The sequence below is a fragment of the Bos grunniens genome, chromosome 21 (genome assembly GCF_055505025.1).
Source record: "Bos grunniens cultivar Pamir isolate PY7600 chromosome 21, Bosgru_T2T1.0, whole genome shotgun sequence".
Taxonomy (NCBI): domain Eukaryota; kingdom Metazoa; phylum Chordata; class Mammalia; order Artiodactyla; family Bovidae; genus Bos; species Bos grunniens.
Window position 1 is genome coordinate 68475677 of NC_141185.1, and position 25697 is coordinate 68501373.

The 25697-nt window shown below is 52.4% G+C and overlaps 1 long non-coding RNA gene and 10 other non-coding genes across 14 annotated transcripts in view; all 11 read right to left on the minus strand.

Annotated features, from left to right (window-relative positions):
- The window catches only part of LOC147349867 (uncharacterized), a 78123-nt gene extending 60792 nt beyond the window's left edge, over window positions 1-17331 (minus strand). The window contains exons 1-3 of one of the 4 annotated variants that reach the window (XR_015150183.1): window positions 8357-17331; window positions 900-970; window positions 383-526 (exon numbers count right to left, since the gene is read on the minus strand). This is a non-coding gene — a long non-coding RNA (uncharacterized LOC147349867). Of the gene's footprint in view, window positions 1-382; window positions 531-899; window positions 971-8356 lie in introns of all 4 variants that reach the window. The other 3 variants (XR_015150181.1, XR_015150184.1, XR_015150182.1) reach the window with 3 other exon arrangements.
- LOC147349892 (small nucleolar RNA SNORD116) lies at window positions 56-147 on the minus strand. Its single transcript, XR_015150721.1, has one exon. It is a non-coding gene; the product is annotated as a small nucleolar RNA SNORD116 (small nucleolar RNA).
- On the minus strand, window positions 2514-2607 carry LOC147349893 (small nucleolar RNA SNORD116). Its single transcript, XR_015150730.1, has one exon. It is a non-coding gene; the product is annotated as a small nucleolar RNA SNORD116 (small nucleolar RNA).
- On the minus strand, window positions 5294-5384 carry LOC147349894 (small nucleolar RNA SNORD116). Its single transcript, XR_015150734.1, has one exon. It is a non-coding gene; the product is annotated as a small nucleolar RNA SNORD116 (small nucleolar RNA).
- Window positions 8054-8146, minus strand: LOC147349895 (small nucleolar RNA SNORD116). The gene has a single exon (XR_015150725.1). It is a non-coding gene; the product is annotated as a small nucleolar RNA SNORD116 (small nucleolar RNA).
- On the minus strand, window positions 10786-10878 carry LOC147349896 (small nucleolar RNA SNORD116). Its single transcript, XR_015150656.1, has one exon. It is a non-coding gene; the product is annotated as a small nucleolar RNA SNORD116 (small nucleolar RNA).
- LOC147349897 (small nucleolar RNA SNORD116) lies at window positions 13517-13609 on the minus strand. Its single transcript, XR_015150657.1, has one exon. It is a non-coding gene; the product is annotated as a small nucleolar RNA SNORD116 (small nucleolar RNA).
- On the minus strand, window positions 16249-16341 carry LOC147349898 (small nucleolar RNA SNORD116). Its single transcript, XR_015150658.1, has one exon. It is a non-coding gene; the product is annotated as a small nucleolar RNA SNORD116 (small nucleolar RNA).
- A 1649-nt stretch (window positions 17332-18980) lies between the features above and the next one.
- Window positions 18981-19073, minus strand: LOC147349899 (small nucleolar RNA SNORD116). Its single transcript, XR_015150659.1, has one exon. It is a non-coding gene; the product is annotated as a small nucleolar RNA SNORD116 (small nucleolar RNA).
- A 2639-nt stretch (window positions 19074-21712) lies between these two features.
- Window positions 21713-21805, minus strand: LOC147349900 (small nucleolar RNA SNORD116). Its single transcript, XR_015150661.1, has one exon. It is a non-coding gene; the product is annotated as a small nucleolar RNA SNORD116 (small nucleolar RNA).
- A 2639-nt stretch (window positions 21806-24444) lies between these two features.
- LOC147349901 (small nucleolar RNA SNORD116) lies at window positions 24445-24537 on the minus strand. Its single transcript, XR_015150662.1, has one exon. It is a non-coding gene; the product is annotated as a small nucleolar RNA SNORD116 (small nucleolar RNA).
- Window positions 24538-25697: the final 1160 nt, after the last annotated feature.

Genomic DNA, 25697 nt, shown 5'->3' on the forward strand with positions numbered 1-25697 from the left:
CAGGGAGCAAATGAAATGTGACCCTGGCCCTTCGATCCACTGGAAATCACGTGCTGGACCTCAGTTCCGATGAGGAGACGGTAGTGATGGCTCACTCATTTTGTTCAGATTTCCAAGGAATGCATTTGTGGGAGTCATCATCGATCCAAGCACGTGTGCTCTAGGTGCTGCATGAGCAAAGTCGCCACCTCCATCCCAGGAAAGTCAGTGAGCTTGATCAGGTCAGCATTCAGGACTGTGCAGATTGCAGCCTTGGGGCAGCCAAGCTTCAGGCCCTGGGACCTTGCATGCCCCAGGGAAACCCCAGAAGGTGAGAGCACAGATCCCATGCCCAGATCACTGGGGCCAAACCACTCGGTTTCCTCAAATAAGGACCACTTACCTCCATGGGTATTCCATCTTACAGATGGAGCTGCATGCGCAATGGCCCCCAGGGGCTCATGCTCCTTGTCTCACCAGGCTGGGATTCACAGAATGTGTGACGGGTTCCCTGTTGACAATGGTCTTCCATCCTGGGCAACTCAATCTGGCTTGAGGTGAGAAAACACATGCATGCATGAGGAAGAGCAACAGGTGTACGGGGAAAGAGGAAAGGCCTCCAGGAGAGTTGCCCTCATTCTTGAATCTACTATTCAACTGCTGCACCTCGGCCTGGTGTGTCAACAGCCAAATGTGAATGTATTTGCACATGGATACCAATCAGGACAAATAGCACCAATCTGCCAATTCCCTGGTCTCAGGTCCTACAATTTCTCTTCTTTTGCCATTCCCACTGAAAGCTTAAGGATGTCCCCCAAGAACCCTGGAGGGAACTGAGCCCCCTTGGCCTAATAGCCACTGCCCTTCGCACCTATTCTGCTCACAATGGACTTGCCAGCACAGGGAAGGATAAAAGTTACCTGAGGGCTTCCATGATAATAAGTTCCTTTTCCGACAGGCTGTATATCCATGAAAAAAGGCTCTTTCAGCCCTGCAACAAAGGGGTCCCAATGGACACTTGTACTTAGCCTGGTTGACACATGAGGGTGCAGACTTCCTAGCCAACAGCCGTGCTAGAAGACCTTCCTTGAACAGCACAAAGAGCTAAAGGCCATTGCAGACATTCTGAAGGGTAGAGATGCTGGGGCTCCACCCTTTAAAGCAACCGGGTCACTTGTATGTTGACTTTCTCTTTGTAAGGCAGTAACATCACTGCCATGAACTCAGACACAACATGAGAATCAGGTTGTCCCTGACCATCTGGACACCATCAGCCATGCCATCACAGAATCCAGCAAAGAGGCATGATGAATGAATCTACATGACACCTCTGGCCAGAGGCCAGGAACACAGGAGAGCACAGCCTCCCTGCACCAGCGGGGCCAAATGACAAAATGAGCCCCACGCCAGACAGCCTCTCCTGCCCCTACAACTGCCCACTCACATGGGCTGCCAACTCCCCTTTTTCCACAGGATCCTGCTCCCTGATTTCTAGGAAGACCCCCTAAACTCAGACAAGGATAGGTGGGCTGGATTTACAAATGACAATGGGATATCCTGAGGCACAATTTCACGCCAAACACAAGGGGAGAACGAGGCAGGATGGACAGAAAATATCCCATCTTCCTCATACTTGACACCCTGGACAGGACAAGATATGACACCAGACTGGAAACCACTCCCAGCTTCAGAGGTCTGCTGCAAAGGAACTATCACGGGAGAGGCCAACTGTTGGAGGGTCCATGAATCTTATGAACCTGCCACCATGGTGCTTCCCCACACTCACTCCAATCTTAACTGAAGGCAACACAGACTTCATGGAACTTAACTGAGTCACTGATACATCCACTTGCCCATCCACCCATGGGTTCCACCACCATTTGAGGTGCATTTGCACACTCCCCAAGCTTTGCTCTGCCCCAGCATCTGCACCCCCTCTCAGGGCAACGTGCAGTTCCCTCCCATCGACACAGGATTTCCATCCTCGGAAATGTTCTAAGGCATCTGCCAGGCTCAGTCTCCCAACACCAGTGCTCATTCAGACAACAACCAAAGAAACAGTCAGAAGAAGGGCCATTGGCTTGGCCCACCTGCTGGATGCTCTGACCATTGATCTCCTCTTAATATCAGGAGAAAATCTGCAGCATGCCTTCCTGGAGAAAAAAATGACATCGAAGCCAGCTGAGGCCAAATCTGCCGTATGAATCATGAGTGAAAAAACTTGGCTTTTCTCCAGAGCACCAGGCAATGGGCAGCAGGGGGGTCAGTGAAACTCAATGGCAGATCATATGCTCAGATGCTTCAAATGGCTTCAATTACCTCTGGTAACTGCACACACATCATAACAGAGGAGAACATCACAGGCTAGATTATTGAAGCCAGAGACAAACTGAACTCATTTATAAGGGCCACCCAAAGAAAGAAGACAACCAAATGGAGGTGACCCAGGTACTGTATGCATGTGTGTGACCAAGTCTAAGCTGGCCCTAATTGATAACTAGCCCCAACCCTAGCTTCATGGGAGGCAACGTGCTAGAGCTCAGTATTGATGAGGAGATGGTAGTGAGTTCTCACTCATTTTGTTCAGATTTTCCAAGGAATGTATATGAAAGTTGTCATCATTGATCCGAGTATGTGCTGCTTCACTGCACACCTCAGCAGGGCAGGCAGGGCTGCTCCAAGAAGGAGCCAATGACCTGGGAGTCCTCCAGGAGCTAGGAGAATTCAGAGCCCCCAGGCTTCTTGGCAAGAGGAAAAGTCCATTTGCACTTATACGTACTCAGGCAATCCCAGGAAGCCCTAAATTCATGACACATCTTGGGGCAGAGGAAGGCGTACCATCCTTAGTGATCCAAAAAGCAGAAACTGCAAGCTGTTTCTGCCACACTTCTTGCAGGACTCTCTTGCACCTCCATTCACTGAATCACAGGCAGGGATTCTTGTAAGCTACAGTCATACCTGGCAACTTCTCCTGACAAGTCAAAGGAAAGCACAAGCATGCTTCAAATGTGCACCCGGGTTCTCAATGAATAATATCAGTGTCCATGGTTCCCTGAGGTAAAGCCTGCATCTGCTTCTGAACTACCTCGATCCCTCATGTATGACTGGATACGTATCTATAGCAAAAAAGGTAGGAAATTATCTTAAAGTTCCTATCGGTGTCTGTCTGTCTGAGTATGTGTGTGTGGCAGGGGATTTGATATGGGTCTGTGTGTGTGTGTTCCAGTGTACCAAGAAGGATGTGCCTCAAGACTCTGGGTGTGCCTCTGAAACTCCTTCCAGGTGTTTCCAGGACTCAGAGTCCCACTCCAAAGGCCTTGGTGTCTTAACACGTGTGCCTTCACCACAGAAACCTGACTTTCTGCTGTCCAACAAAATGGCAGATGATGCCTGCCACTGTCCACAAGCTCCATGCAAAATTTCATCCTGAGGGGCTGTTGAAATAGGGCATGGGCTCATGATCTCTTCGACCCATGCCCTCTCACTATGAACATAAACCTGACTGCCCAAGGTCGCCTGGCAAAGCAACTGTGTGAATGCCATGTACCATGAGACATGTCAGCTAAAACTACAGCTCAGGTGTCCATGGTGACAAGACCCACCTCCTCCTGGATCAAGGAAACTTTCCCAAAGAAGGTCAAAAGTATTGGGAACATGACCCAGGGGCAGATATGGCCCACCATTCCTTAAAAGGGCAAAATAATTCAGGGCATGAGCCTCTTCCTGCCCAGTGAGTCTAATCACTCTCCGAGGCTCCACTGGAAAGTGCAAGATGGGACCTGGTCTTCCTCAGGTACCAGGATCCAGGGGTCACTCCCACAGAAACTGGGCCCCTTTGCCGGCCAGATAATGCTCAGATCCACAGCCTGCAGGGCCCTGGGAACCAACCATACCCAGGAAAAACTCCTACAAATTGAACTCCTCCATCCACCCCCAGTGTGACTCACCCACATCAGAAGCCACCAGGTCTTCTGCTCACAAAGGGACATTTAGTACTCAGAAGACCAACAGGAAGAAGGCAGTCTTTGATTATGGTGACATCACGCCATTCTGCCCAGCATCCCTTCTCTGCTACACAAAACCATCAAGTGTTCACAGAACACCAAGCCTGCTTCCAGGAAGACTTGAGAAGAACTTCCAGGGAAAGACCTTTGTTGTGTGAAGTTTCCCACAAGAGTGCCAGGGGAGTCACTTGCTACATCATGGAGGAAGCCTTGGTATGCCAACCAAAGACGAATCTCTAAAAACCACAGGACTCCAAGGTTGATACTTCTCTGCCAGGGTGGCAAACAACTGGGTGCCATCTGGGTGGTCCACCTGCTCCCATCTTTAGGAACTCATACACCTAGCAAATACCAGGCCCAAAGGAAAAACAGATATGTGCAAAGATCTCATTTCTGCCCACACTAGCTGGTTGTGAGGCCTCGCTAAGTGGAATTCTTCAAGGCACCAAAGATATGCTTTGTGAGTCCTTCTGGCAGTGGGCCACCAAGGCCAAAAAGGTCACCTATCACCGAGCCTGCCAGGCACCAAAATGCCCTCTCTTCTGTACCCAGCCAAGGGCAGCTCCAAAAGGACCACAGTATGGAACACTGAAAACACAAAGACAGTGCCTGCAGCCTCAGCGGACAGATAGTCCCAGGAAATCATCCTGTACTTTTTCTCACCTGCACAACCATTCTGCTCTAGGCCTCTGGCCAACCTGCAGGAGGAATGCAAGGCTGGGACCACTGCACAGTCCATGGCAGCCTCTAAGACACAAGCATGTGACAGAAGATGCAACACAGGAACTGCCAAGGGCAGAAACGAGGCCTATTGCCTTTCACCCCTGCCACCATTTGACTAGGTTCCTGCAAACGCTACAGCCCACAGGGCACTCAAGAAACCTCACCAACCCAAAGGGCCTCAACAGCTAGGACCTCAGATCTGACCTGAGGCTCCAATAAGAAACTACAGAATCTTCCTCACTTTGGCTTCCACATCAACACAGCTCCAACTAGCGCACTTGCAGCAGGAACTGGGACAAAATGCACATTTTCAAGCCAAGAGCTCAACAGACCTAGGCCAGGATCTACTCTGACTCCTAGCATCACTGGTCAGGCTAGACATCTCCTGTGAACTTCAGTGGTATTGACCTCAGACCTTGCACTTCAGGAAAACCGCATGAACATCTTACACAGCCCACACTCAGAAGGGAGCCTTGCAAACAGTGGTGATCCTGGTGATCCTCCTGCTCTATGCATGTATGTGACACAGTAAAAGCAGCCCTTACTGCTAATTAGTGCACACTTAGCTCCAGGAGAGGCACTGTGTTGGAATTCACTGTCGGTGAGGAAATAGTAGTGAATTCTGACTCATTTTGTTCAGATGTTCCCAAGGAACGCATATGAGAGTGTCATAGATACGAGCACACGCTGGCTTGCTGCCCACCTCAGGAGGGCAGGTAGAGCTAATCTCAGGAGGAGCCAGTGACCTAGGAGTCCTTCAGGAGCCAGGGGAATTCAGAGGTCTAAGACTTCTCTGCAGAATGGTCCCTCCATACATACAACTACTCAGGCAGTCCCAGGAAACCCTACATCCATGAAACATCTTGTGGTAAGAGAAGGTGCCATCCTCAGTGATCCAAAAAGCAGTGGCAGGAACCTGGGCCTGTGAACTTCTCGCCAGACTCCCCTGCATCTCGAGGTACTGTCTCATGTGCATGGCTTCTTGCCCTGGATGACAGACAGTCATACCCGAGAACTTCTCCTGACAAGTGGAGAGAAAGCAAAGGAACACTTCAGATGTGTACCCAAGTTCTCACTGAACAATGCTGATGCCCATCGTTCCCTGGGGGAAGGCCTTTATCTGCTTAGCCAAATGTATTGATTCCCTACCTAGGACTGGATAAATAAGTGAGCATGAGTGCAGCAAAGTAGGTTCAAGAGCGAGTGGGTGTCTGTCTGACAGCGTGCATGGATGGCAGGGCATGCGATGTGGGGTTGAGTGCATCTGTTCCGGCGTACCAACAAGGATGCACTCTTAGGATTTTGGATGGGCCTTGAACTCCTTCCAGCTATCTCCATGTCTCAGAGACCCACGCAAAGGCCTCGGTGTCTGAACAGGCATGCCGTCTATATAGAGTGTGGACCTCCTACCCTCCCACAAAATGGAGTAGATGCTTGGCACCTTCCACAAGCCTCATGCAAAATTTCACAGAGGGGCTGTTGACATCAGCTCTGGGCCCCCTATCTCCATGACCATTCCCTTTGACCAAAGCATAGGAATCGGACCAAGCAAGGTCGTGCTGCACAGCAACTCTGTGAATGCCACAGAGCTTGAGACTACACCAGGAACTATTTCAGCTCAGGTGTCCTTGCCCACTAGTCCCAGCTCTACTTAGAGCAAGGAAATTTTCCATTAGAATGACGAATGTATGGTGAACTTGGCCCTGGGGCTGATGACCCACGATACCCTTGAAGAGCAAAAGAATTCAAGGCATGAGCCTCTTCCTACCCAGTGAGTCCAATCACTCTCCAGGGACCCAATGGTAAGTGAAAGACAAGAGGCGCTCGTCCTCAGGTACCAACATCTAGGCGTCACTCCCAGAGAAACAGGGCCCGTTGCCCAGCCAGAATAGGTTAAGATCCCCACAGTACAGGCTCCTGGGTACTGACCACATCCTATGGGAAAAACTCCCATAAAGCAGAGCTTGGTCCAAATTGAACACTCCTGCCCCAAATAGAAACTCACCCACATTGGAAGCCTCCAGGGGCTCTATTCACACAGTCAACCAGCACCCAGCAACAGGAAAAAGGTGGGCTTTGACTATGGTGACATCACGTCATTCCACCCTACACCTTGTATCTGCCATGCAAGACCACCAAGTGCTCACAGATCACTAAGGTGGCTTCCAGGAAGACATCAGAAGACCTGCCAGCAGAAGACTTTGGATGTGCCAGGTCTCCCGCCATAGTGCCAGAGGAGCTGCTGGTGCCTACACTGAGGCAGCCTTGGTATGCCAACCAATGACCAATCTCTACCACAAACATGGGCCTTCAAAGTTGCTAATTCACTGCTGGGGGGAGCAGTGAACACCTGGGTGGATCAGGGCCGACTACCTGGCCCCAAATTTTGAGAAATCACACACCTTGCAAATTCCAGGCTGAGGGGCCAAATGGGGGCCAAGGCAATGTATGCACACCACATTACCACTCACGGGCTGCTTTTCAAGGTACCAAAGATACAAATGAAGAGTTCTTCTTCTGGCATCAGACCACCAAGGCCACAAAGGTCACTATTACCAAGCCTCCCAAACACAAGCAATCCTCCCTCCTCTGTACCCAACTGAGGGCAACTCTAAAAGGACCACAGTATGTATCACTGAAAACAAAACAACAGTGCCTTCGGCCTCAGGGGACAGATTGTCCAAGGAAATCACACAGCACATTTCCCTACCTGCAAAACCATTTTGTTCTAGGCCTCTGGTCAACCTGCATGAGGAATTCAGGCCTGGGATCACTTCACAGTTCATGGCAACCTCCTAGACTCAAGCACTGTGATAGCAGTTACAATTCAGGAACTGCCAAGGGCAGAAATGAGGCCTATTAACTTTCACAACTGCCACCTTTCCCCTAGGTCTCTGCAAAATCTGCAGCCCACAGGGCACTCAGGAATTTCACCAACACAAAGGGCTGCAATGGCAAGGGCCTCAGATCTGACCTGGGGCGCCAATCAGAAGCCACAGAAGCATCCTTGTTTCAGATTCCACATCACCACTGACCCAACAAGCACATTTGCAGCAGTAACCAGGAAGACATGAACATTTTTAAGCCAAAAGCTCAATTGTCCGAGGCCAGGATCTACTGTGACTCCTGCCACCACTGGACAAGATGGATGCCTCTATGCTCCTCAGTGCCCTTCACCACAGACCTCACATTCCAAGAGCCACCCCAACATCTGTACATGGCACACCCTTAGACGGGAGCCTCGCAAATGGTGGTGACCTGACTGCTCCATGCGTGTGTGTGACACAGTCGGAGATGCCCTCACGGCTAACCAGTCCCACCCTCAACCCCAAGGGAGGCAACGTGCTGGACCTCAGTTTCGATGAGGAGACGGTAGTGAGTTCTCACTCATTTTGTTCAGATTTTCCAAGGAATGCATGTGAGGGTGTCAGCATCGATCCGAGCACGTGCTGGCTTGCTGCCTACCACCTCACGGCAGGAAGGGCTGCTCCCAGGAGGAGCCAGTGACCCGGGAGTCCTCCAGCAGCCAGGGGAACTCAGAGCCCTCAGGCTTCTCAGCAAGAGGAACGGTCCCTCTATACGTACAACCACTCAGGCAGTCCCAGGAAACCTGAAATTCACGACACGTCTTGGGGCAGGAGAAGCCGTACCGTGCTGGGTGATCCAAAAAGCAGTGGCAGCAACTCGGGTGCGCCACACTTCTTGCCGGACTCCCTTGCACCTTGAGTCACTGCCTCACGGGTGGGGGTTCATCTCCTGGCTGATGGACAGTCATACCTGGCAACTTCACCTGACAAGTGGACAGAAAGCACAGGAATGCTTAAGATGTGTACTTGGTCTCTCACTAATACTGATGCAAATGTTTCACTAGGGGAAGGCCTGTATCTGCACCCCAACTATATTGATCCTTTACAGACGACTGGTTACCTATCTTTCAAAAGAGTGCGGCAAATGAGGCTCAAGTGCATGTGGGTGTCTTTCTGACCAAGCGTGCAAGGGTAGCACGGGATTTGATGTGAGCTTGAGTGCCTGCATTCTGGTGTACCAATAAAAATGCATTCTCAGCATTTTGGGTGTGTGTCTGGAAATCTGTCTGGGTATCCAAGTCTCAGAGACCGCATGCAAAGGCCCTGCAGTATGAACATGCGTGCCACCTCCATGGAGTCCTGACCTCCCACCATCCCACGAAATGGGATGACACTTGGCATCTTCCACAAGATCCATGCAAAATTTCACTGAGGGGCTGTTGACATAGGCTCTAGGCTCCCAATCTCCATGAACCATGATCTCTGACCAACGCAGAGACCTGACTGCCCAGGGTCACCTTTGCGGAGAATCTGTGTGAATGCCACATACCCTGAGACTACGTGAGCTACTACTATAGCTCAGGGGTCCTTGTCACAAGTCCCACCTCCTACCTAACAAGAAAATTTTCCCAGACAACTGCACAGTAAGGAGAACTTGGCACTAGGGCAGATATGGCCCACTGCACCCTCCAATAGGAAAAGAATTCAGGGCATGCGTATCTGCCTGCCAGTCAGCCCCAATCAAAGTCCAGCCTCCCCCGGAAACTGCAAGATGGAACCTGGTCACCCTCAGGTACCAGGAACCAGGGGTCACTCCCACAGAAACGGGATTCCTTTCCTGGCCAGATTATCCTCAAATCTACAGCCTGCAGGGCCCTGGGTACTGACCACACCCTAGAGAAAGCTCTCATAATGCAGGGCTTGGTCCAAATTGAATTCATTATGCAACAAAGGGCGACTCACCTAAATCTGAAGCCTCCAGGGCCTCGGCTCACAGGGACAATGAGCATCCAGCAAGACCCACAGGAAGAAGGCGGGCAACACGACCAAGGGCTCACAGATCACCAGGGATGCTTTCAGGAAGACTTCAGAAGACCTGCCAGGGAAGACCGTGGATGTGCCAGGTCTCTGCCATAGTGCCATGGGAGCTGTTGTCTCCTACACTGAGGCAGCCTTGGTATGCCAACCAATGAGCAATGTCTATCACAACTGTGGTGGTCCTCAAAGGTTGATGCCTCACTGCCAGGGGGGCAAACACATGGGTGCCATCAGGGCTGGCCGGCTGGCCCCAACCTTAGGGAATCTTGATAATTCCAGGCCGAAGGGACAAATGGCGGCCAAGGGGCATGTGTGTACACCACGTAACTACCCACTGGGCTGGTTCCTTGGCCTCTTTATTGCAACTCTTCAAGGCACCAAAGATGCCCTTTGAGAGTCCTTCTACTGGCAGTGGGACAACAAGGCCACAAAGGTCACCTTTCACCCAGCCCCCTAAGGACAAGCAATGCCCTGTCCTCTGTACCCAGCTGATGGCAGCTCCAAAAGGACCCCACTGTATTACTGAAAACAGAACAACAGTGCCTGCAAGCCTCAGCGGACATACTGTCCCAGTAAATCACACTGCACTTTTCCTCACCTGCACAAACATTCTTCTCTGGGCCTCTGGCCAACCTGCAGGAGGAATGCAGGCCTAGGACCACAGCATAGTCCATGGCGACCTCCAAGACTCAAGCATGTGACAGGAGTTGCAATTCAGGCACTGCCAAGGGCAGAAACGGGCCTATTAACTTTCACAACTGCCACCATTCCCCCAGGTCTCTGCAGCCACTGCAGCCCACATGGCACTCAGGAATCTCAGCAACCCAAAGGGATGCAACGGCGAGGGCCTCAGATCTGACCTGGGGCTCCAATCACAAACCACAGAAGCTTCATTGCTTTAGAATCGACATCACCAGAGCCCCAATTAGTGCATCTGCAGCAGGAATCAGGACAAAATGCACCTTTCCAAGCTAAGACGTCAACTGTCTTGAGGCTAGGATCTACTGCGACACCTACCACCACTGGACAAGCCAGATGGCTCTATGCTCCTCAGTGCCTTTACATGGACCTTGTATTCCAAGGGGGCCGCTAGAATATCTGTACATGGCCCCACCCTCAGACGGGAGCCTCGCAAATGGTGGTGACCTGGCTCCTCCATGCGTGTGTGTGACACAGTCGGAGACGCCCTCACTGCTAACCAGTCCCACCCTCAACCCCAAGGGAGGCAACGTGCTGGACCTCAGTTTCGATGAGGAGACGGTAGTGAGTTCTCACTCATTTTGTTCAGATTTTCCAAGGAATGCATGTGAGGGTGTCATCATCGATCCGAGCACGTGCTGGCTTGCTGCCCACCTCCTCACGGCAGCAAGGGCTGCTCCCAGGAGGAGCCAGTGACCCGAGAGTCCTCCAGCAGCCAGGGGAACTCAGAGCCCTCAGGCTTCTCAGCAAGAGGAACGGTCCCTCTATACGTACAACCACTCAGGCAGTCCCAGGAAACCTGAAATTCACGACACGTCTTGGGGCAGGAGAAGCCGTACCGTGCTGGGTGATCCAAAAAGCAGTGGCAGCAACTCGGGTGCGCCACACTTCTTGCCGGACTCCCTTGCACCTTGAGTCACTGCCTCACGGGTGGGGGTTCATCTCCTGGCTGATGGACAGTCATACCTGGCAACTTCACCTGACAAGTGGACAGAAAGCACAGGAATGCTTAAGATGTGTACTTGGTCTCTCACTAATATTGATGCAAGTGTTTCACTAGGGGAAGGCCTGTATCTGCACCCCAACTATATTGATCCTTTACAGACGACTGGTTACCTATCTTTCAAAAGAGTGCGGCAAATGAGGCTCAAGTGCATGTGGGTGTCTTTCTGACCAAGCGTGCAAGGGTAGCACGGGATTCGATGTGAGCTTGAGTGCCTGCATTCTGGTGTACCAATAAAAATGCATTCTCAGCATTTTGGGTGTGTGTCTGGAAATCTGTCTGGGTATCCAAGTCTCAGAGACCGCATGCAAAGGCCCTGCAGTATGAACATGCGTGCCACCTCCATGGAGTCCTGACCTCCCACCATCCCACGAAATGGGATGACACTTGGCATCTTCCACAAGATCCATGCAAAATTTCACTGAGGGGCTGTTGACGTAGGCTCTAGGCTCCCAATCTCCATGAACCATGATCTCTGACCAACGCAGAGACCTGACTGCCCAGGGTCACCTTTGCGGAGAATCTGTGTGAATGCCACATACCCTGAGACTACGTGAGCTACTACTATAGCTCAGGGGTCCTTGTCACAAGTCCCACCTCCTACCTAACAAGAAAATTTTCCCAGACAACTGCACAGTAAGGAGAACTTGGCACTAGGGCAGATATGGCCCACTGCGCCCTCCAATAGGAAAAGAATTCAGGGCATGCGTATCTGCCTGCCAGTCAGCCCCAATCAAAGTCCAGCCTCCCCTGGAAACTGCAAGATGGAACCTGGTCATCCTCAGGTACCAGGAACCAGGGGTCACTCCCACAGAAACGGGATTCCTTTCCTGGCCAGATTATCCTCAAATCTACAGCCTGCAGGGCCCTGGGTACTGACCACACCCTAGAGAAAGCTCTCATAATGCAGGGCTTGGTCCAAATTGAATTCATTATGCAACAAAGGGCGACTCACCTAAATCTGAAGCCTCCAGGGCCTCGGCTCACAGGGACAATGAGCATCCAGCAAGACCCACAGGAAGAAGGCGGGCAACACGACCAAGGGCTCACAGATCACCAGGGATGCTTTCAGGAAGACTTCAGAAGACCTGCCAGGGAAGACCGTGGATGTGCCAGGTCTCTGCCATAGTGCCATGGGAGCTGTTGTCTCCTACACTGAGGCAGCCTTGGTATGCCAACCAATGAGCAATGTCTATCACAACTGTGGTGGTCCTCAAAGGTTGATGCCTCACTGCCGGGGGGCAAACACATGGGTGCTATCAGGGCTGGCCGGCTGGCCCCAACCTTAGGGAATCTTGATAATTCCAGGCCGAAGGGACAAATGGCGGCCAAGGGGCATGTGTGTACACCACGTAACTACCCACTGGGCTGGTTCCTTGGCCTCTTTATTGCAACTCTTCAAGGCACCAAAGATGCCCTTTGAGAGTCCTTCTACTGGCAGTGGGACAACAAGGCCACAAAGGTCACCTTTCACCCAGCCCCCTAAGGACAAGCAATGCCCTGTCCTCTGTACCCAGCTGATGGCAGCTCCAAAAGGACCCCACTGTATTACTGAAAACAGAACAACAGTGCCTGCAAGCCTCAGCGGACATACTGTCCCAGTAAATCACACTGCACTTTTCCTCACCTGCACAAACATTCTTCTCTGGGCCTCTGGCCAACCTGCAGGAGGAATGCAGGCCTAGGACCACAGCATAGTCCATGGCGACCTCCAAGACTCAAGCATGTGACAGGAGTTGCAATTCAGGCACTGCCAAGGGCAGAAATGGGCCTATTAACTTTCACAACTGCCACCATTCCCCCAGGTCTCTGCAGCCACTGCAGCCCACATGGCACTCAGGAATCTCAGCAACCCAAAGGGATGCAACGGCGAGGGCCTCAGATCTGACCTGGGGCTCCAATCACAAACCACAGAAGCTTCATTGCTTTAGAATCGACATCACCAGAGCCCCAATTAGTGCATCTGCAGCAGGAATCAGGACAAAATGCACCTTTCCAAGCTAAGACGTCAACTGTCTTGAGGCTAGGATCTACTGCGACACCTACCACCACTGGACAAGCCAGATGGCTCTATGCTCCTCAGTGCCTTTACATGGACCTTGTATTCCAAGGGGGCCGCTAGAATATCTGTACATGGCCCCACCCTCAGACGGGAGCCTCGCAAATGGTGGTGACCTGGCTCCTCCATGCGTGTGTGTGACACAGTCGGAGACGCCCTCACTGCTAACCAGTCCCACCCTCAACCCCAAGGGAGGCAACGTGCTGGACCTCAGTTTCGATGAGGAGACGGTAGTGAGTTCTCACTCATTTTGTTCAGATTTTCCAAGGAATGCATGTGAGGGTGTCATCATCGATCCGAGCACGTGCTGGCTTGCTGCCCACCTCCTCACGGCAGCAAGGGCTGCTCCCAGGAGGAGCCAGTGACCCGAGAGTCCTCCAGCAGCCAGGGGAACTCAGAGCCCTCAGGCTTCTCAGCAAGAGGAACGGTCCCTCTATACGTACAACCACTCAGGCAGTCCCAGGAAACCTGAAATTCACGACACGTCTTGGGGCAGGAGAAGCCGTACCGTGCTGGGTGATCCAAAAAGCAGTGGCAGCAACTCGGGTGCGCCACACTTCTTGCCGGACTCCCTTGCACCTTGAGTCACTGCCTCACGGGTGGGGGTTCATCTCCTGGCTGATGGACAGTCATACCTGGCAACTTCACCTGACAAGTGGACAGAAAGCACAGGAATGCTTAAGATGTGTACTTGGTCTCTCACTAATATTGATGCAAGTGTTTCACTAGGGGAAGGCCTGTATCTGCACCCCAACTATATTGATCCTTTACAGACGACTGGTTACCTATCTTTCAAAAGAGTGCGGCAAATGAGGCTCAAGTGCATGTGGGTGTCTTTCTGACCAAGCGTGCAAGGGTAGCACGGGATTCGATGTGAGCTTGAGTGCCTGCATTCTGGTGTACCAATAAAAATGCATTCTCAGCATTTTGGGTGTGTGTCTGGAAATCTGTCTGGGTATCCAAGTCTCAGAGACCGCATGCAAAGGCCCTGCAGTATGAACATGCGTGCCACCTCCATGGAGTCCTGACCTCCCACCATCCCACGAAATGGGATGACACTTGGCATCTTCCACAAGATCCATGCAAAATTTCACTGAGGGGCTGTTGACGTAGGCTCTAGGCTCCCAATCTCCATGAACCATGATCTCTGACCAACGCAGAGACCTGACTGCCCAGGGTCACCTTTGCGGAGAATCTGTGTGAATGCCACATACCCTGAGACTACGTGAGCTACTACTATAGCTCAGGGGTCCTTGTCACAAGTCCCACCTCCTACCTAACAAGAAAATTTTCCCAGACAACTGCACAGTAAGGAGAACTTGGCACTAGGGCAGATATGGCCCACTGCGCCCTCCAATAGGAAAAGAATTCAGGGCATGCGTATCTGCCTGCCAGTCAGCCCCAATCAAAGTCCAGCCTCCCCCGGAAACTGCAAGATGGAACCTGGTCATCCTCAGGTACCAGGAACCAGGGGTCACTCCCACAGAAACGGGATTCCTTTCCTGGCCAGATTATCCTCAAATCTACAGCCTGCAGGGCCCTGGGTACTGACCACACCCTAGAGAAAGCTCTCATAATGCAGGGCTTGGTCCAAATTGAATTCATTATGCAACAAAGGGCGACTCACCTAAATCTGAAGCCTCCAGGGCCTCGGCTCACAGGGACAATGAGCATCCAGCAAGACCCACAGGAAGAAGGCGGGCAACACGACCAAGGGCTCACAGATCACCAGGGATGCTTTCAGGAAGACTTCAGAAGACCTGCCAGGGAAGACCGTGGATGTGCCAGGTCTCTGCCATAGTGCCATGGGAGCTGTTGTCTCCTACACTGAGGCAGCCTTGGTATGCCAACCAATGAGCAATGTCTATCACAACTGTGGTGGTCCTCAAAGGTTGATGCCTCACTGCCAGGGGGGCAAACACATGGGTGCTATCAGGGCTGGCCGGCTGGCCCCAACCTTAGGGAATCTTGATAATTCCAGGCCGAAGGGACAAATGGCGGCCAAGGGGCATGTGTGTACACCACGTAACTACCCACTGGGCTGGTTCCTTGGCCTCTTTATTGCAACTCTTCAAGGCACCAAAGATGCCCTTTGAGAGTCCTTCTACTGGCAGTGGGACAACAAGGCCACAAAGGTCACCTTTCACCCAGCCCCCTAAGGACAAGCAATGCCCTGTCCTCTGTACCCAGCTGATGGCAGCTCCAAAAGGACCCCACTGTATTACTGAAAACAGAACAACAGTGCCTGCAAGCCTCAGCGGACATACTGTCCCAGTAAATCACACTGCACTTTTCCTCACCTGCACAAACATTCTTCTCTGGGCCTCTGGCCAACCTGCAGGAGGAATGCAGGCCTAGGACCACAGCATAGTCCATGGCGACCTCCAAGACTCAAGCATGTGACAGGAGTTGCAATTCAGGCACTGCCAAGGGCAGAAATGGGCCTATTAACTTTCACAACTGCCACCATTCCCCCAGGTCTCTGCAGCCACTGCAGCCCACATGGCACTCAGGAATCTCAGCAACCCAAAGGGATGCAACGGCGAGGGCCTCAGATCTGACCTGGGGCTCCAATCACAAACCACAGAAGCTTCATTGCTTTAGAATCGACATCACCAGAGCCCCAATTAGTGCATCTGCAGCAGGAATCAGGACAAAATGCACCTTTCCAAGCTAAGACGTCAACTGTCTTGAGGCTAGGATCTACTGCGACACCTACCACCACTGGACAAGCCAGATGGCTCTATGCTCCTCAGTGCCTTTACATGGACCTTGTATTCCAAGGGGGCCGCTAGAATATCTGTACATGGCCCCACCCTCAGACGGGAGCCTCGCAAATGGTGGTGACCTGGCTCCTCCATGCGTGTGTGTGACACAGTCGGAGACGCCCTCACTGCTAACCAGTCCCACCCTCAACCCCAAGGGAGGCAACGTGCTGGACCTCAGTTTCGATGAGGAGACGGTAGTGAGTTCTCACTCATTTTGTTCAGATTTTCCAAGGAATGCATGTGAGGGTGTCATCATCGATCCGAGCACGTGCTGGCTTGCTGCCCACCTCCTCACGGCAGCAAGGGCTGCTCCCAGGAGGAGCCAGTGACCCGAGAGTCCTCCAGCAGCCAGGGGAACTCAGAGCCCTCAGGCTTCTCAGCAAGAGGAACGGTCCCTCTATACGTACAACCACTCAGGCAGTCCCAGGAAACCTGAAATTCACGACACGTCTTGGGGCAGGAGAAGCCGTACCGTGCTGGGTGATCCAAAAAGCAGTGGCAGCAACTCGGGTGCGCCACACTTCTTGCCGGACTCCCTTGCACCTTGAGTCACTGCCTCACGGGTGGGGGTTCATCTCCTGGCTGATGGACAGTCATACCTGGCAACTTCACCTGACAAGTGGACAGAAAGCACAGGAATGCTTAAGATGTGTACTTGGTCTCTCACTAATATTGATGCAAGTGTTTCACTAGGGGAAGGCCTGTATCTGCACCCCAACTATATTGATCCTTTACAGACGACTGGTTACCTATCTTTCAAAAGAGTGCGGCAAATGAGGCTCAAGTGCATGTGGGTGTCTTTCTGACCAAGCGTGCAAGGGTAGCACGGGATTCGATGTGAGCTTGAGTGCCTGCATTCTGGTGTACCAATAAAAATGCATTCTCAGCATTTTGGGTGTGTGTCTGGAAATCTGTCTGGGTATCCAAGTCTCAGAGACCGCATGCAAAGGCCCTGCAGTATGAACATGCGTGCCACCTCCATGGAGTCCTGACCTCCCACCATCCCACGAAATGGGATGACACTTGGCATCTTCCACAAGATCCATGCAAAATTTCACTGAGGGGCTGTTGACGTAGGCTCTAGGCTCCCAATCTCCATGAACCATGATCTCTGACCAACGCAGAGACCTGACTGCCCAGGGTCACCTTTGCGGAGAATCTGTGTGAATGCCACATACCCTGAGACTACGTGAGCTACTACTATAGCTCAGGGGTCCTTGTCACAAGTCCCACCTCCTACCTAACAAGAAAATTTTCCCAGACAACTGCACAGTAAGGAGAACTTGGCACTAGGGCAGATATGGCCCACTGCGCCCTCCAATAGGAAAAGAATTCAGGGCATGCGTATCTGCCTGCCAGTCAGCCCCAATCAAAGTCTAGCCTCCCCCGGAAACTGCAAGATGGAACCTGGTCATCCTCAGGTACCAGGAACCAGGGGTCACTCCCACAGAAACGGGATTCCTTTCCTGGCCAGATTATCCTCAAATCTACAGCCTGCAGGGCCCTGGGTACTGACCACACCCTAGAGAAAGCTCTCATAATGCAGGGCTTGGTCCAAATTGAATTCATTATGCAACAAAGGGCGACTCACCTAAATCTGAAGCCTCCAGGGCCTCGGCTCACAGGGACAATGAGCATCCAGCAAGACCCACAGGAAGAAGGCGGGCAACACGACCAAGGGCTCACAGATCACCAGGGATGCTTTCAGGAAGACTTCAGAAGACCTGCCAGGGAAGACCGTGGATGTGCCAGGTCTCTGCCATAGTGCCATGGGAGCTGTTGTCTCCTACACTGAGGCAGCCTTGGTATGCCAACCAATGAGCAATGTCTATCACAACTGTGGTGGTCCTCAAAGGTTGATGCCTCACTGCCAGGGGGGCAAACACATGGGTGCTATCAGGGCTGGCCGGCTGGCCCCAACCTTAGGGAATCTTGATAATTCCAGGCCGAAGGGACAAATGGCGGCCAAGGGGCATGTGTGTACACCACGTAACTACCCACTGGGCTGGTTCCTTGGCCTCTTTATTGCAACTCTTCAAGGCACCAAAGATGCCCTTTGAGAGTCCTTCTACTGGCAGTGGGACAACAAGGCCACAAAGGTCACCTTTCACCCAGCCCCCTAAGGACAAGCAATGCCCTGTCCTCTGTACCCAGCTGATGGCAGCTCCAAAAGGACCCCACTGTATTACTGAAAACAGAACAACAGTGCCTGCAAGCCTCAGCGGACATACTGTCCCAGTAAATCACACTGCACTTTTCCTCACCTGCACAAACATTCTTCTCTGGGCCTCTGGCCAACCTGCAGGAGGAATGCAGGCCTAGGACCACAGCATAGTCCATGGCGACCTCCAAGACTCAAGCATGTGACAGGAGTTGCAATTCAGGCACTGCCAAGGGCAGAAATGGGCCTATTAACTTTCACAACTGCCACCATTCCCCCAGGTCTCTGCAGCCACTGCAGCCCACATGGCACTCAGGAATCTCAGCAACCCAAAGGGATGCAACGGCGAGGGCCTCAGATCTGACCTGGGGCTCCAATCACAAACCACAGAAGCTTCATTGCTTTAGAATCGACATCACCAGAGCCCCAATTAGTGCATCTGCAGCAGGAATCAGGACAAAATGCACCTTTCCAAGCTAAGACGTCAACTGTCTTGAGGCTAGGATCTACTGCGACACCTACCACCACTGGACAAGCCAGATGGCTCTATGCTCCTCAGTGCCTTTACATGGACCTTGTATTCCAAGGGGGCCGCTAGAATATCTGTACATGGCCCCACCCTCAGACGGGAGCCTTGCAAATGGTGGTGACCTGGCTCCTCCATGCGTGTGTGTGACACAGTCGGAGACGCCCTCACTGCTAACCAGTCCCACCCTCAACCCCAAGGGAGGCAACGTGCTGGACCTCAGTTTCGATGAGGAGACGGTAGTGAGTTCTCACTCATTTTGTTCAGATTTTCCAAGGAATGCATGTGAGGGTGTCATCATCGATCCGAGCACGTGCTGGCTTGCTGCCCACCTCCTCACAGCAGCAAGGGCTGCTCCCAGGAGGAGCCAGTGACCCGAGAGTCCTCCAGCAGCCAGGGGAACTCAGAGCCCTCAGGCTTCTCAGCAAGAGGAACGGTCCCTCTATACGTACAACCACTCAGGCAGTCCCAGGAAACCTGAAATTCACGACACGTCTTGGGGCAGGAGAAGCCGTACCGTGCTGGGTGATCCAAAAAGCAGTGGCAGCAACTCGGGTGCGCCACACTTCTTGCCGGACTCCCTTGCACCTTGAGTCACTGCCTCACGGGTGGGGGTTCATCTCCTGGCTGATGGACAGTCATACCTGGCAACTTCACCTGACAAGTGGACAGAAAGCACAGGAATGCTTAAGATGTGTACTTGGTCTCTCACTAATATTGATGCAAGTGTTTCACTAGGGGAAGGCCTGTATCTGCACCCCAACTATATTGATCCTTTACAGACGACTGGTTACCTATCTTTCAAAAGAGTGCGGCAAATGAGGCTCAAGTGCATGTGGGTGTCTTTCTGACCAAGCGTGCAAGGGTAGCACGGGATTCGATGTGAGCTTGAGTGCCTGCATTCTGGTGTACCAATAAAAATGCATTCTCAGCATTTTGGGTGTGTGTCTGGAAATCTGTCTGGGTATCCAAGTCTCAGAGACCGCATGCAAAGGCCCTGCAGTATGAACATGCGTGCCACCTCCATGGAGTCCTGACCTCCCACCATCCCACGAAATGGGATGACACTTGGCATCTTCCACAAGATCCATGCAAAATTTCACTGAGGGGCTGTTGACATAGGCTCTAGGCTCCCAATCTCCATGAACCATGATCTCTGACCAACGCAGAGACCTGACTGCCCAGGGTCACCTTTGCGGAGAATCTGTGTGAATGCCACATACCCTGAGACTACGTGAGCTACTACTATAGCTCAGGGGTCCTTGTCACAAGTCCCACCTCCTACCTAACAAGAAAATTTTCCCAGACAACTGCACAGTAAGGAGAACTTGGCACTAGGGCAGATATGGCCCACTGCACCCTCCAATAGGAAAAGAATTCAGGGCATGCGTATCTGCCTGCCAGTCAGCCCCAATCAAAGTCCAGCCTCCCCCGGAAACTGCAAGATGGAACCTGGTCATCCTCAGGTACCAGGAACCAGGGGTCACTCCCACAGAAACGGGATTCCTTTCCTGGCCAGATTATCCTCAAATCTACAGCCTGCAGGGCCCTGGGTACTGACCACACCCTAGAGAAAGCTCTCATAATGCAGGGCTTGGTCCAAATTGAATTCATTATGCAACAAAGGGCGACTCACCTAAATCTGAAGCCTCCAGGGCCTCGGCTCACAGGGACAATGAGCATCCAGCAAGACCCACAGGAAGAAGGCGGGCAACACGACCAAGGGCTCACAGATCACCAGGGATGCTTTCAGGAAGACTTCAGAAGACCTGCCAGGGAAGACCGTGGATGTGCCAGGTCTCTGCCATAGTGCCATGGGAGCTGTTGTCTCCTACACTGAGGCAGCCTTGGTATGCCAACCAATGAGCAATGTCTATCACAACTGTGGTGGTCCTCAAAGGTTGATGCCTCACTGCCAGGGGGGCAAACACATGGGTGCTATCAGGGCTGGCCGGCTGGCCCCAACCTTAGGGAATCTTGATAATTCCAGGCCGAAGGGACAAATGGCGGCCAAGGGGCATGTGTGTACACCACGTAACTACCCACTGGGCTGGTTCCTTGGCCTCTTTATTGCAACTCTTCAAGGCACCAAAGATGCCCTTTGAGAGTCCTTCTACTGGCAGTGGGACAACAAGGCCACAAAGGTCACCTTTCACCCAGCCCCCTAAGGACAAGCAATGCCCTGTCCTCTGTACCCAGCTGATGGCAGCTCCAAAAGGACCCCACTGTATTACTGAAAACAGAACAACAGTGCCTGCAAGCCTCAGCGGACATACTGTCCCAGTAAATCACACTGCACTTTTCCTCACCTGCACAAACATTCTTCTCTGGGCCTCTGGCCAACCTGCAGGAGGAATGCAGGCCTAGGACCACAGCATAGTCCATGGCGACCTCCAAGACTCAAGCATGTGACAGGAGTTGCAATTCAGGCACTGCCAAGGGCAGAAATGGGCCTATTAACTTTCACAACTGCCACCATTCCCCCAGGTCTCTGCAGCCACTGCAGCCCACATGGCACTCAGGAATCTCAGCAACCCAAAGGGATGCAACGGCGAGGGCCTCAGATCTGACCTGGGGCTCCAATCACAAACCACAGAAGCTTCATTGCTTTAGAATCGACATCACCAGAGCCCCAATTAGTGCATCTGCAGCAGGAATCAGGACAAAATGCACCTTTCCAAGCTAAGACGTCAACTGTCTTGAGGCTAGGATCTACTGCGACACCTACCACCACTGGACAAGCCAGATGGCTCTATGCTCCTCAGTGCCTTTACATGGACCTTGTATTCCAAGGGGGCCGCTAGAATATCTGTACATGGCCCCACCCTCAGACGGGAGCCTCGCAAATGGTGGTGACCTGGCTCCTCCATGCGTGTGTGTGACACAGTCGGAGACGCCCTCACTGCTAACCAGTCCCACCCTCAACCCCAAGGGAGGCAACGTGCTGGACCTCAGTTTCGATGAGGAGACGGTAGTGAGTTCTCACTCATTTTGTTCAGATTTTCCAAGGAATGCATGTGAGGGTGTCATCATCGATCCGAGCACGTGCTGGCTTGCTGCCCACCTCCTCACGGCAGCAAGGGCTGCTCCCAGGAGGAGCCAGTGACCCGAGAGTCCTCCAGCAGCCAGGGGAACTCAGAGCCCTCAGGCTTCTCAGCAAGAGGAACGGTCCCTCTATACGTACAACCACTCAGGCAGTCCCAGGAAACCTGAAATTCACGACACGTCTTGGGGCAGGAGAAGCCGTACCGTGCTGGGTGATCCAAAAAGCAGTGGCAGCAACTCGGGTGCGCCACACTTCTTGCCGGACTCCCTTGCACCTTGAGTCACTGCCTCACGGGTGGGGGTTCATCTCCTGGCTGATGGACAGTCATACCTGGCAACTTCACCTGACAAGTGGACAGAAAGCACAGGAATGCTTAAGATGTGTACTTGGTCTCTCACTAATATTGATGCAAGTGTTTCACTAGGGGAAGGCCTGTATCTGCACCCCAACTATATTGATCCTTTACAGACGACTGGTTACCTATCTTTCAAAAGAGTGCGGCAAATGAGGCTCAAGTGCATGTGGGTGTCTTTCTGACCAAGCGTGCAAGGGTAGCACGGGATTCGATGTGAGCTTGAGTGCCTGCATTCTGGTGTACCAATAAAAATGCATTCTCAGCATTTTGGGTGTGTGTCTGGAAATCTGTCTGGGTATCCAAGTCTCAGAGACCGCATGCAAAGGCCCTGCAGTATGAACATGCGTGCCACCTCCATGGAGTCCTGACCTCCCACCATCCCACGAAATGGGATGACACTTGGCATCTTCCACAAGATCCATGCAAAATTTCACTGAGGGGCTGTTGACATAGGCTCTAGGCTCCCAATCTCCATGAACCATGATCTCTGACCAACGCAGAGACCTGACTGCCCAGGGTCACCTTTGCGGAGAATCTGTGTGAATGCCACATACCCTGAGACTACGTGAGCTACTACTATAGCTCAGGGGTCCTTGTCACAAGTCCCACCTCCTACCTAACAAGAAAATTTTCCCAGACAACTGCACAGTAAGGAGAACTTGGCACTAGGGCAGATATGGCCCACTGCGCCCTCCAATAGGAAAAGAATTCAGGGCATGCGTATCTGCCTGCCAGTCAGCCCCAATCAAAGTCCAGCCTCCCCCGGAAACTGCAAGATGGAACCTGGTCATCCTCAGGTACCAGGAACCAGGGGTCACTCCCACAGAAACGGGATTCCTTTCCTGGCCAGATTATCCTCAAATCTACAGCCTGCAGGGCCCTGGGTACTGACCACACCCTAGAGAAAGCTCTCATAATGCAGGGCTTGGTCCAAATTGAATTCATTATGCAACAAAGGGCGACTCACCTAAATCTGAAGCCTCCAGGGCCTCGGCTCACAGGGACAATGAGCATCCAGCAAGACCCACAGGAAGAAGGCGGGCAACACGACCAAGGGCTCACAGATCACCAGGGATGCTTTCAGGAAGACTTCAGAAGACCTGCCAGGGAAGACCGTGGATGTGCCAGGTCTCTGCCATAGTGCCATGGGAGCTGTTGTCTCCTACACTGAGGCAGCCTTGGTATGCCAACCAATGAGCAATGTCTATCACAACTGTGGTGGTCCTCAAAGGTTGATGCCTCACTGCCAGGGGGGCAAACACATGGGTGCTATCAGGGCTGGCCGGCTGGCCCCAACCTTAGGGAATCTTGATAATTCCAGGCCGAAGGGACAAATGGCGGCCAAGGGGCATGTGTGTACACCACGTAACTACCCACTGGGCTGGTTCCTTGGCCTCTTTATTGCAACTCTTCAAGGCACCAAAGATGCCCTTTGAGAGTCCTTCTACTGGCAGTGGGACAACAAGGCCACAAAGGTCACCTTTCACCCAGCCCCCTAAGGACAAGCAATGCCCTGTCCTCTGTACCCAGCTGATGGCAGCTCCAAAAGGACCCCACTGTATTACTGAAAACAGAACAACAGTGCCTGCAAGCCTCAGCGGACATACTGTCCCAGTAAATCACACTGCACTTTTCCTCACCTGCACAAACATTCTTCTCTGGGCCTCTGGCCAACCTGCAGGAGGAATGCAGGCCTAGGACCACAGCATAGTCCATGGCGACCTCCAAGACTCAAGCATGTGACAGGAGTTGCAATTCAGGCACTGCCAAGGGCAGAAATGGGCCTATTAACTTTCACAACTGCCACCATTCCCCCAGGTCTCTGCAGCCACTGCAGCCCACATGGCACTCAGGAATCTCAGCAACCCAAAGGGATGCAACGGCGAGGGCCTCAGATCTGACCTGGGGCTCCAATCACAAACCACAGAAGCTTCATTGCTTTAGAATCGACATCACCAGAGCCCCAATTAGTGCATCTGCAGCAGGAATCAGGACAAAATGCACCTTTCCAAGCTAAGACGTCAACTGTCTTGAGGCTAGGATCTACTGCGACACCTACCACCACTGGACAAGCCAGATGGCTCTATGCTCCTCAGTGCCTTTACATGGACCTTGTATTCCAAGGGGGCCGCTAGAATATCTGTACATGGCCCCACCCTCAGACGGGAGCCTCGCAAATGGTGGTGACCTGGCTCCTCCATGCGTGTGTGTGACACAGTCGGAGACGCCCTCACTGCTAACCAGTCCCACCCTCAACCCCAAGGGAGGCAACGTGCTGGACCTCAGTTTCGATGAGGAGACGGTAGTGAGTTCTCACTCATTTTGTTCAGATTTTCCAAGGAATGCATGTGAGGGTGTCATCATCGATCCGAGCACGTGCTGGCTTGCTGCCCACCTCCTCACAGCAGCAAGGGCTGCTCCCAGGAGGAGCCAGTGACCCGAGAGTCCTCCAGCAGCCAGGGGAACTCAGAGCCCTCAGGCTTCTCAGCAAGAGGAACGGTCCCTCTATACGTACAACCACTCAGGCAGTCCCAGGAAACCTGAAATTCACGACACGTCTTGGGGCAGGAGAAGCCGTACCGTGCTGGGTGATCCAAAAAGCAGTGGCAGCAACTCGGGTGCGCCACACTTCTTGCCGGACTCCCTTGCACCTTGAGTCACTGCCTCACGGGTGGGGGTTCATCTCCTGGCTGATGGACAGTCATACCTGGCAACTTCACCTGACAAGTGGACAGAAAGCACAGGAATGCTTAAGATGTGTACTTGGTCTCTCACTAATATTGATGCAAGTGTTTCACTAGGGGAAGGCCTGTATCTGCACCCCAACTATATTGATCCTTTACAGACGACTGGTTACCTATCTTTCAAAAGAGTGCGGCAAATGAGGCTCAAGTGCATGTGGGTGTCTTTCTGACCAAGCGTGCAAGGGTAGCACGGGATTCGATGTGAGCTTGAGTGCCTGCATTCTGGTGTACCAATAAAAATGCATTCTCAGCATTTTGGGTGTGTGTCTGGAAATCTGTCTGGGTATCCAAGTCTCAGAGACCGCATGCAAAGGCCCTGCAGTATGAACATGCGTGCCACCTCCATGGAGTCCTGACCTCCCACCATCCCACGAAATGGGATGACACTTGGCATCTTCCACAAGATCCATGCAAAATTTCACTGAGGGGCTGTTGACATAGGCTCTAGGCTCCCAATCTCCATGAACCATGATCTCTGACCAACGCAGAGACCTGACTGCCCAGGGTCACCTTTGCGGAGAATCTGTGTGAATGCCACATACCCTGAGACTACGTGAGCTACTACTATAGCTCAGGGGTCCTTGTCACAAGTCCCACCTCCTACCTAACAAGAAAATTTTCCCAGACAACTGCACAGTAAGGAGAACTTGGCACTAGGGCAGATATGGCCCACTGCGCCCTCCAATAGGAAAAGAATTCAGGGCATGCGTATCTGCCTGCCAGTCAGCCCCAATCAAAGTCCAGCCTCCCCCGGAAACTGCAAGATGGAACCTGGTCATCCTCAGG